A 14,552-nucleotide genomic window follows, 5' to 3' on the forward strand; every position below is an offset into this window, starting at 1 on the left:
CATAATACTTATTTTACCATCTTGAAATAAAAATGTTACTATATCTTACATATATAATACTCTTAATAATTTGTTCATTATCTTTATATAGGAGAGAAAATAAAATAAATTATAACAAAATAGTATGTATTTCAAATATGAATGTTCAGGCATAACTACGCTAGGAGACAATATATTTAGATGTTTATACTCCTTATAGGAGCACAGTTGCCACACCAGTTAGAGACGCTCTCTAATAAAGTGAGTCACATAGTCACATTCGCCTCTTGTCCATAGTGTGGTTGTCATCCTGACCTGAATGGTGCTAAAATTTTGAACACCAAAATGCCAATATCCCTCAACTTGCATACGAGTTGCATTCCTATAAAGTCCTTTCTGTATATTAAAGTCATATAAAATACTATGTATAAAACAGAGTCATCTCATCCCCACATAATTTTAAGCAGTTTTTATTTTTTTTTTTAAAAATCCTAGATTACCTGATGAGACATCAGGAATTTGTGCAAACCTCAGAATAACTTTCAGTTTGGCCATTCAGACCTCAGCTTTGCAGGGTCTCTAATATCCTTGGGTGTCATCCAGTGATCATCATGACCCTCCGGTTCTTTGGGACAACAGAAATTGACCCTACAAATTTCCCTAGAGGAGAAATCCTCTAGGAGGCAGTCCTACCCCACTGAGACCGCTGCTGTCAACAGAGGATGCATGCGGGGAAGTCCCAACTCTGACCCCACATGGCCCTTGGAAGGCAGCCAGTGGTCTCTGAACTGAGATGTTACAAGTGGACATTCACCTCCATTGCTTCTGTATTTCCTTTATTCCAGACACACTGGTGTACTCCTACCAGCTACAAGAGCCTATTATTAAATCTGTATTTAGAAATTCTGCAAGCCAATGGAAGTCAGGTTGGTAGTTTAAAGAGACCACAGTGGGAATATCTATCTGTACAACACAAATTGGCAAATGCTACAGATCAGGGTGTGTTGCAAGGAGGAGGGGCTAGCTGGTAAATATTTAATAGTACACCCCTGAATTTATACAAAGGAACTTTGGCAACTTCCTCATCGTTGGTTTTGCATATTCAAGTGAGCTTTGCTTTAGCACACCCATTTCCTCTCTTTGGACTGATAAGATTGAACGATATTACCCCTGTATGCTCCACCTATCCTTAATTTCAAGGTACTAAAATTATTACTCATTCTCTTTTTAAGGAACTAACAATATACTTGTTATAAAACACACACACATACAGGGCTCCAGTCATGCCCAGAAAAAAACAGATCCATTCTTAAAAACTCTGTGAGTAGTAAGCATCTCATGTCCTCAACACTATGCTGAAGCTAGTAGACCAACAGCTACCAGCCGAGCCACAGGAGAGAAAACCACAGTTACATTCACAGAGGGGGAGGGCCCAGAGGGGAGGAGCTTAGGTGAGTCCCCACCTGACAGGTACCCTGTAGGGGTAAATGACACATTTCCTGGTAAAGGACTCAGCTACAACTTCAGACTTTACCTTACAAACGCAAACAATGTAACCTAATCGTATATACCCTCATATTAACCTGGAATTTAGAAAAAAGGAAAAAATATTTGAAATGCTAATGAAATTAGTAACCAAAGCAAGAAATACGTGAGTTGTGATGATGAAGAGTTTTTGGTGAAGGTGCAACTGGGGAAAGGCGGAAAGAAATAAACTGGAAAGGCTGGAATGACATCTCCCCTAATTTGGGCCCAGTGGTTGGGACTGAAGCCCCCTGTAGCTGGAGGGAAGGGCCACACAGTGACCAGCAGGAGAGGTGGCCCGACCAAGGTAGTATATTTGGCTCAGAGAGCTGAAGACAACTGTTACCAGGCCTTTGCCTAGACACCAGCACCCTGAGGAGGGGAAGCCCTAGGCACACTGGCCCTTACCTTGGACATTGGAATATCAGTGATTAGGGTGGTGCTGAGGCTCCTCCTAGGGTGGGGTAGGCTGTAAAAGGGCATATGAGAAAGGCAGCAGGAGAAGTAGGGGCTGGGGGGACACCTCACGGGACCCCATCTGCTCAGCTGTCTATAGGCACCTATCAGAAGGTGCTCTGGAGGCTCCCAAAATTGTCCAGTGTTACTTTAAGAAAACACTGAGCTTGTGGAGGCTGTTAATTCGTCAGACATTTGGGTAACCTTTCAACTTGGACCATCCCTTCCCGGAACTATTTTTATAACTGGCTCTGACTATGTTAGTTACTGTTCAACCCACTACTTTAATGTATATATAATTGTCTATTGGAGAACTTAATTAAAATGTAGGTTCTCAAGCTTTCACCCCAAGTTTATCATGTCTAGGGTTTGCTGGGGTCTGGGAACCTTCAAATAGGACTGAGTAATTCCTTGCTTTTATTTCTGAGTAAGAAAAAGTTTTTCTGTTCTTTTAAAAATTCACCTTCCCATGATCTAATCAGGTTCATACAATAATTTGGGGGGTGAGGAAGAAACAGAATCTATACACTTCACAGGTAGTTTTTGCAAAAAGTTCTTAAGAGTCTGTCCAAAGAATAGTCTTCCAAAGTCTGTCCAAAGAATAGCCTTCCTTAAGACTTTAAGGAAGTCTTAAAGTCTTCCTTTAAGACTGAGGAAATCAAATTTTAAAGGTTTAAGATTTTGCAAAGAGAAACGTCACGTGATAGAAAGAAGCAACACGCATTTAATCAACAATAGATTACAAAGCATTTCCATTTGTAATCAGTAAGCCAACACATCTATTACAGCCAGATTAGCTAATAATGACTATAATGAGCTCAATCCTTCACTGTGTTGAAGGGCATATTAATTCAGGTAGAATAAAATCTGACAAACAGGATGTAAACACACATTCCCACTCTGCGTTCCTCTCCCTTCTCCAAAAACCCACAGGCCTGACCTTCAAATTTTGTCTACATGACAGCAACATAATCCAATGAAAAATGTCAAACAATGTTTTATTTCTTTAAAGCCTGGAGCAAAACAATAGTTTATTTATCTAGTCATTCATTCATTCACTCACTGAATAGATCAGTTCTGGCACTGTTTCAAAACAGTATCAGCAGATTTGGAATAACAAAGCATCTCTCCCTTTACTGAACTTGCCATAGCAAACGGAATACACTGATGTCATATAAAGGTTTCTTGATCTCTCATCCTCCCCTCCCCAAAAAGTAACAGAAAAATTCTCAGTATCAGATTTCTGAGGTCTTGATTCTCAATTCTGTTTTCAAATTTTCCAAACCTAGTTTATTCCCCAAGGTTTCCAAATTTTGCTCTTCCATGAAGCAAAAAAGAAAACTCATTCTCCTAAGAAATTTTTTTAAGAATAGAGGCAACTCTTGTTTCGCTTCTTATTTGTTTGGCCTCTTCATTTATTTGAGGCAGGTTAATTTTTTTCATTTTTAAGGTGTATGAATAAACACACCCTTGATCAAATGGAACAGTTAGAACAGTTAGATGAAAGGTGGTGTGTGACACACGGTGGAGCGGCATCAACAAGCCCTGGGCCTGGCCCATAGTGAGATGTCTGCAGCCACCAGTAGGTCACCAGTCATCACAGCGATGACACAGTGTATGAATTACAGGCACCCTACGTCCATCACGGTTGCAATTTCAATATCCATATTATACTGCCTGTATCCAAGTGCCAAAACTGGATAGTGGACCTTTATCTTAGGTCCACTAGAATCACACTTTGTGACTATCTAGAAAAAATGAATACACACAAGAGGTTTAACATTTGAAAAGTTTATACTGAAAATAGTTGTGATTAACTAACATAATGTGTTCATTTTTTTATGATTTTTTTTTTTTTGCAGTTTTGGACTAAGGCTGGGCCACAAGTGCCACCCCATTTGTTATGATTATTATTGAACTAACTTCTTGGACAGTATTATAAATCTTTCAAATAGATTTATTCATCTAAAGACTACACATGGTCTGGTGATTATAACTGAAAGCTAAAAGCATACAAAATGTGATGTATTAACATAACATAGACAATCGCTTAGCAGTGCAGAGGGTATGACTTCAGGGTACCTGGGTGTGTTGAGCTAAGAGAGAGAGGACTGTGATGTCGAGTCAACTTGGTATTCAAACAGTGGCCGCTACAATGGCGGCCATCTGAAACTAGCTAGCACTGGACTATTTGGTGTGACTGAAATAACAGGTGGTATTGATCTGATGCCATCACTTCCCACCAGACAAAGGTTTATTTTAAGTTACAATACAAAGAGTAGTGTGATATCATCCTAGGCAAAGTTTCTTTGTAAACCAAGAAAATTATAAGAAATTAAGGTCTCTTAGATAGCACGTTTAGTTCACGTGTTTTGAACAAACGAAATCAGTTTATCCAAGGCCGATACACATACGCATACAAATTATATGCCGGCAGTGAAGATTTTCTTAACAAAAGTCCCTCATGATTAATGTAGGTGGTACCTCGTCAGAAAAATTCTCGAAGTTGCTATTTTCCTACAGGATGGCTCCTCATTACCATCTCCTGTGGCCTGGGGAAAATTGCACACCCAGTGGAAAAGTGCAAGAAAAATGAAGAAATTAAGAGGTGGGTAGGCTGCTATGCTTCATGTTAACGACAACAACAGCAAAAAGAAGACCGTTTCCCAGCACAGGGGAGTGGGTCCATTTGGTACTTTCTTCACTGCGTGAGGACGGCATTTTCTCTGGGGCACAGAGCAACAGCAATCTGCACAGAATTAACTGGACCACACCATGGACCCTTCTCCCTGAGCATAAATTATTTATTCTTTTGCTAAAAGTTTTTAGAGATGGCCATCTTTTGTCTCATTTTAAGAGACGATATTAAATTCTTATCAAAAACTCTATCCACATGGCCCAGCGGGGAGACACAGAGGTGGCTCACTTTCCGCAGGCAGTCGCTGTCTGGAGAGGGAGACGAGCCGTGACTCAGGCAGACAGGAAAGGGGCTTGTGCAGACGCAGGGACAGCATTTCTGGAAATGATTAATTCTGCCTTACAGCATCAGGGGTTGAGGTATTTGAATGAGTCACAGAAAGGAAAGAAGTGCTTCTCCAGGTGGTATAGGAAGAAGCCTTTCGTGTCAAAAAGAAGGTGAGACAAGGCGGAGAGGCTGAATAGGCTGATGTGGCTAAGCTGGGGCAGGAGGATGTAGTGATGAGGAGGGATCTGAGTAGAGTGATGGAGGCAGGTGCTAGATCCATAACGCTGCATTAGAAGTGTGAGTTTATTCCACAGGCTGTAGGGAAGCATTGATGGTGGGAGAGAGATGCGTTTTACACAGGAAACAGTGAGGATAAGATCTGTTTCCTAAGATAAAGCAAGAGTTGGTCTGAAAACCAAACAAGCTCCAGGTGGAGAGGGGAGGATGCAGGATGGTCGGGGATGTCATAGCACCACGGAAAGGTCAAGTTCAGATGGACATCAGGGTGTGAGTCAAAAGCAACCCTTGATCAGAAAGGAAGGAAGGAAGGAGGGAAGAAAAGAGGGAGGAAGGGAAGAACGGAAGGAAGGAGGAAGAGAAGGACAGAGGGAGAAAGGGGAAGAAGGAAAGGAAGGAAGGAAAGAGGGAGGGAGGGAAGATGGGAGTGGGAACAAAAAAGGGAAGGAAGGAGAAAAGGGGAAAGAAGGAGGATGGGAAGGAAGGAAGATGGGAAGGAAAGAGGATGGGAAGCAGGGAGGGAAGAAAGGAAGGAAAAGGGAAAAAAGAAAGGAGGGAAAGAAGGAGGGAGAGAGGAAGAGTGGGAGGAAGGGAAAAGGAGGAAAGGAAGAAAGTGTTCATTTCAATTCTCCCCTTACAAAATACCTGCATCACAGGAGCCTTTCATAATACTTGCAGGATGGAGATGACTGCATTAGGTTAACACGTACATACTTAAAGGAAATAACCCTTGACTACAAGTAGAAGATAGATTACGATTAGGCACCATCTGTGCGAGGACATTCATCCTGAAATTTGGTAAAGCGAGTCATCCTTTAGCTACCATCATCCTCATTTCTCATAATCTTCCTTGACCCCAACCCCAGGTTCTCTTGTAATTTGTGTGTATTTTCATAGAACGGCGTCCCTCCCCTTGAAAGCAACTTTTGCACTTTGTAACTGTATATTCAGTGGTGATACCTGCTCTACCCAGAGCAACCTCAGGCATCTGGGGCTGAGTCTGTTTCACGTCTCAGTTTGTCTCCAGCACACAGAACAGAGCAGGTGTCTGATAAACCTTCTGAGTGGTGTGTGAATAAATGGGTGAATAAAATGAATGTTGGAAAAGATATTAACATGTCCTATTCACATGAGTTTGGCTTAGCTTTAGGAAAAACTCCCCCCCCTGCTGAATTTCCCTGCACCATTATTAGAGCAACACCCTGCCTGCGCCTTGGCTGTGTTACCAGAGCCTCTTGGGGGTGGGAGGTGTCATTGGCTGTTGTCTTTGCCATCAAGAAGGAATCATGCCAGCCTCAGGATGCCAGCTCTGATTAAATTCTTTTAATTCTGGGTTTCCCTGGGACAGAGAGAGAAGTATGGGGGGTTGCTGGTTCATTTTACCATGGTGAAAAGTAAAAATAAATACAGTTTTCATGTATTAGAGACTACGTCTACCAAACAGCACTTGAGAGCTCTCTGATGCTGTCTCATTACCACATAACAACATGGTTTAAAGAGAATCTGTCGCTCTTTCTTACTTCATTTGGCTTTTACCATGACCACACAGCAGTTCAAAACTCTCAACATTCTGGTTTCCAAAATCCACTGCTTGGAACTCCATCAGAGCCTCCCCCTCTGAAAGTTCCGACATTTGCTCGGCTTGAGAATTAAGGCATGAAACACATGGAAATACAATGTTCCAATCCATCTAATTAATGCATTAAGTCCCTCATTTACATAGTACAAATTTCCCTTTATGCTCTCAGTTGCCTGGCAATTGCTCGCCTCAAGAAAATATATTAGCAGTTAAAAATGTAGCTTAACAATAAGAGAAATAACAAAGACATCAGCCGTGTTTCAAACAGCATATTTCAGTAAGGAAGGGGAGAATCCATCATGTAAAGGGATTTCAAATCTTAGAGTAGCTGAATCAGTGGATTTGGAAAAATAATTTAACCATCCTAAGGAAGGGAACATATATTACTCTGGCAGGCAGGGGAGGCATCAATTAAAGTCTGCGGAGCAGATGCCACCATCAAATCGGCTGAGCAGCCCTCCAAATGTATCTCTGTTACAAAAGGCGTGAAGGGAACGAAGACACCTCTGAGTCCACAGGCCAGAAGCCGAGCAGGACCTGTCTCCAGAGTTAAGTTACCTTTGGAAACAGTGGCACACTATTCAGACTCAAAATGCTCCCACAGAGTAGATTTTGAACCAAACTTACAACAATGAACCAACAAAGCACTACTAAACCATAATGAATCATTGGAAAGAGACAGATGGAGGGACAACTTTGATCCTAAATTAATCCCAGCTTGTGTCAAAATACCCTGTGCGCTTCCAGCTTCTGGGGAGGGGCGTGGCTAGGTGGAGCTGGCGCTGCGCATGCGCCCCTAGAACTTGCAGCCGGGGGGCGGCTGGACCGGCAGGTGCCTTGCGTGGGTCCCTCTTCTTCTCCCTCCCAGACTGCACTGAAGAGCGCCTAGAAGTCAAGGCAAAAGAAGCAATGTGACCTTCTCTAGTTCAGAGTTAAAATGAAAACAGTAAACGTGAAGCTCTCTCTGCCAATGCTGATGATTAAGCAAGAGGCAATTGTGCTCAGAGAATCCTGAAAAGAACATATTTAAACTCAGGTTTGAAAGTGTTTTGTGAATAGGTTGAAAAGATACCTCAATGGATAGCTCATGTTCTTTCAAATATTACCAAAATTCAAAAATGTATTTCAATAATATTTAGTACTTTTATATAGTACATTAAAATATGTAGAAAACTTTTTATAGTATGTAAAATTTCTTTTAATACTTAAAACGTACTGGGAGATAGAAATTGTGGTCTATCCTCATTTTTGGATGAGTTCACTGAGTTTCCGGGTACTGAAACGATTATTTTTCCAAGCTATCAAAACAAGAAATTTGCAGAGTTGTAACAAATCCAGATTTTATTATTCCATGTTCAAGCTCAAGAGGAGGAATAAATTAACACATTATATCAAATAATACTAAATGTAAAATGATTAGACTGTACTTCTAGTACATTATCAGATATGTTGTATATGAAAATCAGTATGGGGCTGGTGGCTTGTGCCTATAATCCTAGCATTGTGAGAGGCCCAAGCGGATGGACTGCTTGCAGTCAGAAGCACAAGATCAGCCTGAGCAAGAGTGAGACCCTCCATCTCTACTAAAAAATAGCAAAACTCTGGCGGCACCTGTAGCTCAAAGGAGTAAGCATATATTGGAGGAGGCAGGTTCAAACCCAGCCCTGGCCAAAAACTGCAAAAAAAAAAAAAAAAAAAAAAAAGAAAGAAAGAAAGAAAAGAAAGAAAAACTAGCCTAGCAGGCTAAGTGGCAGGCACCTGTAGTCCCAGCTACTAGGAGGCTGAGGCAAGAGAATCACTTGAGCCCAAGAGTTTGAAGTTGCTGTGAGCTGTGACACCACATCACTAAACTAAGGATGACAAAATGAGACTTTGTCTCAAAAAAAGAAAGAAAGAAAAAGAAAATTGGTGTGAAATGCCCTCCATATCATTTTTTTATCATAGTGCTAAGTTGGGATGGATACTTCCTTATATAATATTACTTTTTAATATATAAATATATACACACAATTATTAATAAAACAAAGATGTGTGAGATGGAAGAGTGAAATGAAGTTATGAGGCCCCATTAAGAAAGATAAAACAAACCAAACAAACAAAAATAACACTCTGGGAGGATATCCATCAACAGTTTCCTTGGTTTGAAACCATCTGATTCAGAGTAAAGTGTTCAGAGGGCATCTAATAAGTAGTCATTTTTTTCATGTGATAATGGCAGCCCCTCTACAATAGCCTCATTTCTTGGGTCTGCTTCAGGGGACAGCTCCCAGCTACTAAAATCAGGCCTTACGCTGCTGGAAGAAAGACTTCTACGTGAGGTTGGCAGTTTCTGGTGTGAAGTTTACCAAACACTCATTTCATTTTTTTTTAGTTCAAATTAATATGAGGGTACAGATTTTTAGATTGCATTGTCTGACTTCCAGGTTAAGCTTCCAGTTGTTAGAGTCCCTCACCCAGGGGGCGGTTATACTCCCTCACAATGTGCACATCAGTGAGAATCGTGTCCTCACCTACCCCTTCACCCCTCCTCTCCTGCCCTTGTCTTAGACTATATTTGTTTTTTGTTGTTCATATGACCGTGTAATTGTTTATATATTGGTTTCATATTAGTATGGAGTACCTTGGATATTTTTCCATTCTTGTGATACTTTACTAAGAAGAATGTGTTTCAGCTCCAACCAGGTAAATGTAAAGGAGGTGAAATATCCATCATTTTTAATGGCTGAATAGTATTCCATTGTATACATATACCACAATTTGTTGATCCATTCATGGGCTGATGGGCATTTGAGTTGCTTCCATCACTTGGTATTTGTGAACTGAGCCACAATAAACATTCTGGTACAAATTCCATTACTACCCAGAAGAACAAAAATCATGCTACCACACAGATGCTAATTTCTAAGCATCTTCAACCCTCTCCTTCTCTGATCCTCCCCTCTCAGCAGCCAGCACATCCTCTCCTGAGATGCCTTATTCCCTCCTGATTTTCACTACAACCAAAGGTTTTTACCCTCATTATGTTTGTTCTGTAACACTACAACTACCTCTGACGGGGTATCACTACATTCCGTGTCCCCATGCTGCTATCACACAGGCTCTGACTTTGTTGTTGTCTGATTAAAATACTCCAAAAACCTGAGGAAACATTCCTGAGCCTGTCCCAGGGCCTTGCGTTATATGGCCTGGTACGACTTGCTCCCTCTGATCAGTCCCTTGTACTCCCCGTACTCCCCCCAGCCGAGCACTTCACTGTTTCCTTCACATGTCCCAAGTTTCTCCCCCCTTTCCTTTATTCCTGTTCCATCTCCCTATTCCTTCCCAGTCAGTGTCACACGTCTGAATTCCATTTCTCTTGGAAGACTTATAGCAAACGCTACAGTTTCTGTGTACTGTCCTTGCTGTCAGAGCCCAGCCTGCTCTGACGTCACATCACACTCTATATAGCACTTTCTGTGTGGCACACGTCTGAGGCCAGGAGCATGTGGTGACCAGGGTACACGTTCTTACCCCCCACTAGCGGACATAGACTCTGTAGGCAGCACATTTGTTTGGAAATCCAGCAGTGTACTGGTGAATGCTTAACAACTGGCTCTTCAGGGGAAACAGAGACCCTGATTTTTAATGCTTGCCCATTTCTGTGGTGTAAACACTCCCATCACAGCCAAGTCCAAGCAGCCAGGCTGAGATCACTGAGTGCAGACTTGGAAGAGATAAGTAGGTTGGTATCACTGTGCATTACTTGTGCATTCATACCGATGAAATCACTGTGCATTCATACCGATGAAACAGCCGTGAATGACCTCAAAAATACAGGCAATAATAAAATTGTAATTGATAATGGGGAAGTGATGAGTTTTGAGTGATTTTTAGATCTTTATACTATAAAATATGATTTATATGTTTAATCATAAGTTTGTATCATTTAAACTTTGAACATGGCTTTGTTTATAACTAGCTCAAAATTTTCTGGAAATTTAAAAGATCTGTCCTTGTGAGCTGATAGGAAAAGGCTATAGTACAGAAATCACTTTTCTATCCTGAGAAGCTTTTGTGTGACCTTGAAGACGTTACTTTACTGCTGAAGCTTTAGTTTTCTCATCTGAAATACAGTTTTACATTATCAAGTTTTTGAAAGGATAAAATGTTTAAGACTATGCCTTCCAGATAGTTAGATCTCAGAAAATAGTAATTCTCACTGTAATGTCTTTGCTCTGTTTTGGTAGACCTGGCAGCTTTTAGCTCTGTATTTTCTTTTACAATAAGTGAATATATTATTTGCAGAGTAAATTAAGTTGTACAGATAACAAATTTTACTTTATTCTTGGATATTTCTTAGTATGTAGACTTTAGGGATGATAACAGGGAAATAACTGACACTAGGTATAAGGGCTGCCTTCTGTTTGTCTTAAAATGAACCATCAGTGTCCACAGGGGAGCACACAAATCCCAGCTGAGTGAGTACGCTGTTAAACTCAAGGGCATTCGTTCATGGAAGCATCGTGGCATTCCCAGGAAGGTTTCCTTTCTCTAACAGGTAGTGTTTGACTTTGATTCATGCTTTACTAATACAGGCAAAGCCATGGTGGAGTTTTACCTTGAGATTGAATAAATATGTTCAAAATAATTTTAAAAACCTGTAGGATCCTTTGTACTTTAGTCATCATAACACAGAAACTGAAGAAGTGTGTGAAGTAGACACTCTGTGTCGATAAAAACCAACTTGACATGATTTCTCTTATTGTCACATTCAGCAACAAAGTCTGTTCAGCTGGAGGCCCAGGGACTAGCTGGGTGCTGGCCCTGCCTGTTCACGTAATTCTCCATTTCCCAGCTCCCCGCTTTTTCCTGGTGTGTTCTTACTATGTTTGTATCTGTTCTTCTCAGTGTGCACGTATTTCTCCATCACCTTTCTTCGTCAATTATTCCATCTCATCTCTTCTATCTCCTGTTTCTCTTCTGCTGATTTTTTCCCCCAGCCTAAGACACGTTCAAAAACGTCTTTATCATAACTCTGAACAAAGCACCGAAAAATCTCAGCGGTCCCTATGATGTTCCTCTTCCTTTCACCACACCAATTTTAAAAGACTTGTTCAAACTGATTACTCTACTTACTTCTTCACAACCCGTAAATTCCACACAATCAGTCTTTGGGCCTTCAATTCTCCTGGAATTTTTAGGGTAAAGCACACTAGTGCCTTCCCAATTGCCCGGCACTTGGGCTCCCACATCCCTCTCATCCAGGTGGATCCCTGAAGCTTTAACACCCTCTGCCTCAGCCACCTTCTTTCTCAGTCTTCTGGTGAGAGTTTATACCTTCTATGACTCGACCATCACTACTTTGCACATGACCTTGAGACCCTGTCTATATCTCAAACCCTCATTTTCCCACACTCACATGTGCAGCTGTGGATTACACCTCTCCACATGAATCCGAAAGATAAACAGCTGACCTCCCTCAAAGTTTTTGGATTCTATTTCACCCTTTAATTAATGATATCACTAACTACCCAGGAAATTGTAGTTAAAACTTGACAATCACCTTTGATTTGTGCCTTTACCATACACACACATCTAGTCCTACATAGAACCCTGGCAAACCCCTCTGTGGCATAACACCCGCCTCTTTCTGCACCACGGGTGGACTCTCAGGCTACTTCCCTGCATCCACCGTGATGCTCCACACTCTGCCCCACCTGCTCTTGTCTTTCCACTTACAACACGCTTTTATTTTGTCTGCAGTGCCCTTTTTCATTCTCCCTCCATTTATCTATTAAAGAACAAGCTCAAATCCTGTCTTTTCCAGAAACCTTTCCAAATCTCCCAGTTGTGATCAATCTTTCTTTCCCTCTTAAATGCTCCCTTGGCAACTTGAACAGAATGTCTACCAGTCTTTTTAAAAAATGTGTGTGTGTATGTATACAGAGGGTGCCAAGAAAGGTATACCCATTTTAAGAAAAGAAAAACTGAATCAACTTCAGAATACTCAAGTCATGTTTGACTCTGCACTTATAAGAGCTGCTCAGCATGACTGGTATTTACCCTTTGTTATCAGTGTAGATTGAGTATTACAATCTGAATACGGTGTTTTCCTTTCTTAAAATGGGTACACCTTTCTTGGCCCCCGCTGTGCATACATGTGTGTGTTCACCACTCACAGCCCCACCCGGGTGTTTCTCACAAGATGAGGCCCTCGTGGATTAGGCTGAGGGCCTGGTGGGGCTTGCTTCCTCTGTGCCGCTCCCAGTTAGCCGGTCCTTATCTCACACGTGGCCATTTGAAGCAATAAACCTGTCCTTTCTGTACTTTTCTTTGCAGGCTTAGTCACTTTTACTGTACCTATTTCCTGGTCACATATATTTATTTTGTGGTCAGATGTTTTATGATAAAATAGGCAAATTAGGCCTCAGCCATCCAGGCTCCTACAGCATTTCAGAACATTTTCAGTCAGAGCCCCTTGAAGATCTCATAAAACTTAAAGACATTCATCCAGACAAAGGCACATAACTAAACTCACATACATTCATAAACAACCACAGAAGGTTCATAGAAAGTCCTTCCTCCCTGGAAGCCTCTGTGCAGGACAAATAAGGGGTCAGTGAATCACAGGTTTAAATCTTGGAATGGGGAAAAATCTTACCGTTTATTAAAAATGTAAGTGCAAACAAAATTTCTAAAGTCACTTAACACTGACACGGTGACTATGAAAAATGTAAGTAGCTACACCGTTTAGACATTTCCTAAAACATCACAGAGAACGTATCTCACTATTCTACTAGAACTCTAGAAAATCCAGAAAGCAACATTTTCTTTTAAATATTCTTTTTATTACAGAGCCCATCACCAACAATTTGAACTAGTAAGCTGTTTAATTTCTACTACATTTTCTCAACTATTTATTATTAAGGCTAACTTAATAATATCCAAAGGCAAGTTAAATAAAACATATTAGATCTAAAAAAAAAAATCAGAATGATTCTTAGAGAACTTGTCCTTTTTCCGGGATAGAATTTGGAACTGAGAATAAACTTAAAAGGTATCATAACAACCACAGTAAAAACCATTTTAAGGTAATACGTAGTGTTCTGTGATCTAATTTAGTTGTAATTTTTACCAGCAAATTGTGAAATAAAATTCTACTAAAAATTAGACTATGGTCTAGCAAAAGCATAAGATTTGTGTCAGCCTCTTTCTTCTAGTTTTTTTTTTTTTTTTGTAAACTGGTTCCTCAGTTTTTGTTTATTGTAGAACCTCAAGAAAGATGTTTTCAATTTCCTTAATCATTCATTCTTTCATTTAATCATTCTTTCAAGGATGTTTATGGTACACGGGCTGTGTATTGACAGAGCACAGTCAGCCCTCTCTATCCAGGGGGTCCACATCTGTGCATTCAGCTAACTTTGGATCAAAAATATTCAGAAAAATATTGCAGCTGTATCAAATCTGTACAGTTTTCTTTTTCTTGTCATTATTCTGTAAGCAATGCACTGTGACAACTATTTACATAGCATTTACATTGTATTAAGTTTTACAAGTAATGTAGAGATGATTTAAAGGATATGAAGGGTGTGCATAGGTTTGTATGCAAATACTATGCCATTTTTGTATCAGGGACTTGAGCATCTGTGGACTTTGGTATCCACAGGAGTTCCTGGAACCAACCCCCTGTGGATACAGAGGGAAGGGTATATTTGGTTCTAGAAGTAAAAAGACTGAAGAAAATAAGTTAATTCCTGTTTTCACAGTTTATCATCTAATAACAGCCAAATAAACAATTATTTTAAAAGCACAATAAGTGGAATCTACAAGAAC

The sequence above is a fragment of the Otolemur garnettii genome, unplaced genomic scaffold (assembly GCF_000181295.1).
Source record: "Otolemur garnettii isolate 467f Iridium unplaced genomic scaffold, OtoGar3 scaffold00034, whole genome shotgun sequence".
Taxonomy (NCBI): domain Eukaryota; kingdom Metazoa; phylum Chordata; class Mammalia; order Primates; family Galagidae; genus Otolemur; species Otolemur garnettii.